The sequence below is a fragment of the Rutidosis leptorrhynchoides genome, chromosome 5 (assembly GCF_046630445.1).
Source record: "Rutidosis leptorrhynchoides isolate AG116_Rl617_1_P2 chromosome 5, CSIRO_AGI_Rlap_v1, whole genome shotgun sequence".
In the NCBI taxonomy this organism is placed as follows: domain Eukaryota; kingdom Viridiplantae; phylum Streptophyta; class Magnoliopsida; order Asterales; family Asteraceae; genus Rutidosis; species Rutidosis leptorrhynchoides.
The window spans coordinates 432,076,705-432,083,496 of record NC_092337.1 but is presented as its reverse complement, the minus strand read 5'-3'; the positions used below and the strand labels follow the sequence as shown (position 1 = coordinate 432,083,496).

Here is a 6,792-nt window from a genome sequence, read left to right as displayed (position 1 = left end):
CACGCAATTACTCATCCAGACATTAATGCGCCAGATTATGAAATCAAAGGACAAATTCTACACATGGTGACTAATCAATGCCAATTTAGTGGTGCACCGAAGGAAGATCCAAATGAACATCTTCGTACCTTTAATAGGATCTGCACACTATTTAAAATAAGAGAAGTGGAAGATGAACAGATATATCTCATGTTATTTCCCTGGACTTTAAAGGGAGAAGCCAAAGATTGGTTGGAATCGTTACCTGAAGGGACAATTGATACATGGGATGTTTTAGTTGAAAAATTTCTTAAACAATTCTTTCCGGCATCTAAAGCCGTAAGACTTCAAGGAGAAATTTTTACGTTCACACAGAAACCAAATGAAATTCTATATGAGGCATGGACAAGATTTGGAAAGTTATTAAGAGGATGTCCGCAACATGGTTTAGACACTTGTCAAATAGTACAAATATTCTACCAAGGATGCGACATCACTGCAAGGAAAGACATCGATATAGCAGCTGGTGGTTCCATTATGAAGAAAACAGAAACTGATGCTTACAAAATTATTGATAACACTGCTTCCCACTCACATGAGTGGCACCAAGAAAAAGATATCGTTAGATCATCTAAAGCAGCTAGAGCCGATTCTAGCCATGACTTAGATTCCATTTCAGCAAAGATTGATGCTGTCGAGAGACGAATGGAAAAGATGACTAAAGATATTCACTCAATACTGTTGGGATTTAACAAGTTTCATGATACTTAAAACCATTTAAGAACCAATTAAAAGCGGAAGCATGTAATTACCATTTTAAAACATGTTAATCTTTAACCAATTAAAGTTAAATCCCAATTAGGATCAAGTTGAGAAATAAGTTTACAAACTACAAGCAAGAATAAGATGTTATACCTATTCCAAGCTAGTTGAAAGTGATGAAGATGATGATGTTGAATGGAGCTTCAAATGGATGAAACCTCAAGTTGTTATACCCCAAGCTTATCACCAACACCTTGTACTTTGGTTAGGATTTATTGACACTTGAATTTAGCTTCCAAAAACCAAATTAAGAACCCCTTTTTCTCCCTAATACCCCACGTTTTTTTCAGCAGAATTGGAGGAGAAGAATGCAGTTTTTTTTGATTACTTTTGATGTGTATGTGCAAGAGTGTCTTGGAATAATTCAAGTCTTGCATGTTATAGAAGTATGGCCCTTGTAATTGACCAAGAAAAGGGATCTTAGCATGTGTACAAGAGTCCCAATGCCACTTCCATTCAAGTATTATTAATTAAGTTTTATAAAATGGGAGGATTAAATTTTATAAAACTTTTATAATACTTCCATATATATATTTGTTATGTACATTTATATTTTTATAAAACCAAACTTTATAAAATGTATCATAACAAAATCAATTTATTTACCTATAAATAATTTAAACTCTTGTTATATATATAAATTAATCCATAATTTATATATATATATACACATCAAGTAATATTTCAGAAAACCATTTTTCTTGAAGTTCAAGTGTCGCGTATTTGATCAATGAACCAATCGTTAAAATCAAAGACGAATAAGGTGTCGGTAAGTTTGTTATTGGGTATGACCCGACTTGGATCATAATATATTAGCCACATTAATTAAATATGTCTCTCGGGCATGCGAAATACCTTCAATCTCCCACTTGCACGAGAAACATAAGAAATTAATGCAAGTGATGGATACAGCCTAACACACCGTCCATCACCCCTAATATGTTATGACTTTGTGCCATTCAATAACATCATCCCTTTCGAGTTCCCATCTCGAATATGATTAGGTGAATCTTTCATTATTTCCTTTCGTCCTAGATGTCATGTTAAATCCAAGAGATACAGAGTAATCACTCTCTTATAGATTTAACTTTTCAGGCCTTAGACATCTGACTCTCAACGAATAAGAGGGACAAATTCCATCTTGACTACATACGTCCTAGATATACACTTTGCAATATACCTGAGTTCTTCCTTATGTACTACCATGTTTCAGAATAGCGAAGGAAGGAATCAAGGCACAGTACTAGGTGAATATCCGAACCCAATATGTATCTCAGGTCAGAGGATACAATGATATTCGCCTTTACTCAAGATTACATGTGATCAACCACAAAGGCTCTATACAGTAATTCTTGAGAGCGGGTCTTCCAATATTTGTGTCCCACAAATATCTATGAACCTTGGTAGCAACCTTGCCCCACATTCACCATTTGAATGTTAACCAATCCAAGTTCATAATAGTCTAGACCTCACACTTGTTCCCATAAATGTGATCAACTACGGAATTTAGAATAATGGTTTATTCATGGATAAAATATGCAAAATTGGAACATGACTCATAAATAAATTAATACCATAATTATATTAATGAGCTTGAACTAATTCGTTCCGTTACAATACATAAATAGATCAATTCCAATCACTAGAATATCGAAGCCCTAATGCACAAACATGTCCCTCATGTTTTGGCCCATGTAAAAGCTTCGTGAGTGGATCCGCAACATTATGATCTGTATGAACTTTGCGAATACATATCTTTCCTTTTTCAACTTCATCCCTTATGTAGTTGAATCTCCGCTCAATGTGACGAGTCTTTTGATGGGCACGAGGTTCCTTGATTTGAGCAATCGCACCCTCGTTGTCACAAAAGATCTCAAGAGGGTCCTGAATGGAAGGGACCACTCCTAAGTCGTCGATGAATTTCTTCATCCATGCAGCTTCTTGAGCTGCCAGTGAGGCGGCAATGTACTCCGACTCTGTAGTGGATAACGCAACAACCTCCTGTTTCGAGCTCTTCCAAGAGACCGCACCACCATTTAACATGAAGACATAACCGGATTGTGATCGAGAGTCATCTCGATCAGTTTGGAAACTCGCGTCCACGTAACCTTTTACGGCGAGTTCCTCCTCACCAGACCCATATATTAGAACCATATCCTTAGTTCTCCTAAGGTATTTCAATATACTTTTAACAGCAATCCAATGACTGTTTCCTGGGTTATTCTGGTATCTACTTGTCAAGCTTAGAGCGCATGACACATCCGGTCTAGTACATATCATCGCATACATGATAGACCCAATAGCAGATGCGTATGGGACTTTCTTCATTCTTTCTTGTTCATCTTTAGTGGTAGGACACTGAGATGAATTGAGAACGGTTCTTCTTTGAATAGGTACCAAACCTTTCTTAGAGTTTTCCATCTTGAACCTTTTCAAGATTTTATCAATGTATGTACTTTGACTTAAACCTATCAATCTCTTGGATCTATTCCTATAGATCCCTATCCCCAATATGTATTGTGCGTCTCCAAGATCCTTAATGGAGAAGCAACTCTTTAGCCAAGTTTTGACTCCTTGCATTGTGGTAATATCATTCCCAAATAATAACATATCATCCACATATAGTACAAGGAACATGATAGTGCTCCCACTAGCTTTCTTATATACACAAGCTTCATCACCATTTTTAATGAAGCCAAATTTCTCGGCTTCCTCATTAAAACGATGATTCCACATTCTAGATGCTTGTTTCAATCCGTAGATTGACTTCTTTAACTTGCATACACTTTTAGGATATTTTGGATCAACAAAACCTTCAGGCTGGACCATATAGACATCTTCCATAAGATATCCATTTAGGAAGGCGGTTTTGACATCCATTTGCCATATTTCATAGTCGTAGTGAGCAGCAATGGCAAATAATATCCTAATAGACTTTAGCATTGCCACAGGCGAGAAAGTTTCATCATAATCAACCCCTTGAGTTTGAGTGAAACCTTTTGCTACAAGTCTAGCTTTATATGTATCCAAGTTTCCGTGTATGTCGGTTTTCATTTTGAAAAGCCATTTGCAATCAACTAGCTTAGAGTTAGGAGGTTGCTCAACAAGTTCCCACACTTGGTTTTCATACATGGATTGCATCTCGGTGTTCATGGCTTCCTGCCATTTATCTTTATCAATCCTTGATAAAGCATCTTGGTAGTTTGTTGGTTCATCCAAATCAACCGTATAGCAACCATCTATGAGAAACCCATATCTCTCAGGAGGATTGCTAACCCTACCAGATCTACGAATGCCTTGTGTATTTTGATCATCCATTTGATCACTATCAACATTTTCATGTTGAGTGCTAGTGTCAACCAATTGTGTATCATCTACTTGATCTTGAACCTCTTCAAGATCTATCTTCCTTTCACTATTTCCTTCCATTAGGAACTTAGTTTCAAGGAATTCCGCCTTCCGAGCAATAAATACGGTTTGCTCGGATGGATCATAGAAGTAATATCCCATGTCATCTTTGGGATATCCTATGAAGATACACTTTGTGGATCGAGCATTCAACTTATTAGGGACGTAACGCTTAGGATAAGCTTCACATCCCCATACCTTTAAGTATGATAGAGATGGAGGTTTACCAAACCACATCTCGTGAGGAGTTCGTTCCACTTTCTTGGTTGGGGCCATATTTAAAATACGAGCCGCGGAGCTTAGACAATAACCCCAAAATGATAGAGGCAACGAGCTTCTTGCCATCATAGATCGAACCATATCCATTAGGGTTCGGTTCCTCCTTTCGGAAACTCCATTAAGTTGGGGTGTTCCGGGTGGAGTAAGTTGTGAGATAATCCCACAACTCCTAAGATGATCTTGGAAGGCATCGCTTAGGTATTCACCTCCTCTATCGGTACGTAGTACCTTAATTGTCTTATTGAGTTGATTTTGTACTTCGTTTTGATATTCTTTGAATGCTTCAAACGTTTCGTCCTTGTGTCTTAATAAGTAGACATATCCGAAACGACTAAAGTCATCAATGAAAGTAACAAAGTATCTTTCACCTTTGCTAGTCATGGGTTTAAAGGGTCCACATACATCCGAATGTATTAATCCCAATAAATCTTTAGCCCTTTCATAGGTCCCTTTGAAAGGTGCTTTAGTCATCTTGCCTTGCAAACAAGATTCACATACTTCAAACGAATCCATTTCATTTGATTTCAAAAGTCCATTCTTTTGAAGTGTATGTATTCGGTTCTTGTTTATGTGACCAAGGCGACAATGCCATAAGTAGGAATCACTCAAATCCTTTTTGAGTTTCTTGGTGCTTGTATGGTACATTGAGCTACTAGATGATGTGTCATCATGAACCAATTCATAAATTCCATTTGAAGGCGAAGCCTTGAAATAGAATACATTATCTATAGAAACATGAATATCATCATCAATAAAATTAACAACGTAACCACATTGTTTTAAGCGAGAAATAGAAATAATGTTTCTACACAAATCCGGAGCATACAAAACATTTTCTAAAATAAGTTCCAATCCACTTGGAAGCTTCAAAATAAAATCTCCTTGAGCTTTAACATGCACCTTTGCACCATTGCCCATATAGAGACTTGATGTTCCCGCCTTATGATCACTTCTTTTGAACCCCTGCAAAGAATTGCAAATATGAGTTCCACATCCAGTGTCTAATACCCATGTATTAGAAGAAGTAATACTTAGCTCTATATATACCATATATATATTACCTGAGGTTTGCCCTGCATCCCTCTTGTCCTTCAACTCCTTAAGGTAGACCGGACAGTTTCGTTTCCAATGACCCATCTCACCGCAACCGAAACATGGGTCTTCTTTGGGGTTTGCCTTCTCGGCTACCTTTTGTTTCTTAGCCTTGTTGATGGTTGGGGTAACCATCTTCCCTTTCCCTTTGCCTTGATGGGCGGGTCCTTTTCTCTTGGCCACCTTTGGCTTAGAGGTGTTACCTTTTGACCCACCTTGATCGATTGCTAACACGGGTAAAGCCCTTTTACCCATGCTAGTTTCCGCCGTTCTAAGCATACCGTGAAGCTCACCTATGCTCTTATCCATCCCATTCATATTGTAATTAATTACAAATTGATCAAACCTTTTTGATAGGGAGTTAAGGATAAGATCGGTGGCTAACTCATTTGATATGTTTAGGTTAAGACGGTTAGCACGATCGATAAGGCTTTTCATCTTAAGTACATAAGATGAAACCGATTGGGTATCATCCATACGACAAGCATGTAGCGCCCGAACCGTTTCGAAGCGCTCGACACGCGCTTGTTGGAGGAACATCTCCTTCAATTGCGTTATCATGTCGTATGCACTATGATGTTCGAAATCCTTTTGGAGTTCGGGTATCATAGTCCCAAGCATTAAGCATGAGACTTGAAGGGAGTCGTGGCAATACTTATCGTAAGAGGCCATTGCCTCCACATCATTCTCATTCGGTTGATCGGGAATGGGGTCTTCAAGCACATACATTTTATCCTCTTGTTTGAGGACAATCCGAAGATTGCGGAACCAATCCATAAAGTTTGTATGGTTGAGTTTGTCTTTCTCGAGGAGAGACCGCAACGATAGGTTGTTTAGGTTAAGTGGTGCGTTTGGAATGTTGTTGTTGTTATTGGCGGCCATCTACAAAATTAACAAAGTTCGTTTAAGTATCGATTTTAATTTAACATTCAATACCCTTTTAAATTTTAATTGACTTATTAAATATTAGAATCCAACGGTAAATCAAATTTCGGTTAGGTGACCTTTATCCCGTTATTTGATTTAGCTAGGTAGTCATTTTATGACAATTGCAATCCTTTTGCAACTTCTAAGTTATGGGATCATGCAATCCTTTTGCATGGCATATTTATCCCATCAACGCCTATTTGTTCATCATGCTTCGGTGACCCTAAGTTCATGATTCCCAAATCAAGTCGTCCTACTTGTGTAAACATGTAGACTTAACATACA

General features: G+C 37.7%; 1 non-coding gene across 1 annotated transcript; it reads right to left on the bottom strand.

Annotated features, from left to right (window-relative positions):
- Positions 1-321: 321 nt before the first annotated feature.
- On the bottom strand, positions 322-428 carry LOC139851116 (small nucleolar RNA R71). Its single transcript, XR_011760476.1, has one exon. It is a non-coding gene; the product is annotated as a small nucleolar RNA R71 (small nucleolar RNA).
- Positions 429-6,792: the final 6,364 nt, after the last annotated feature.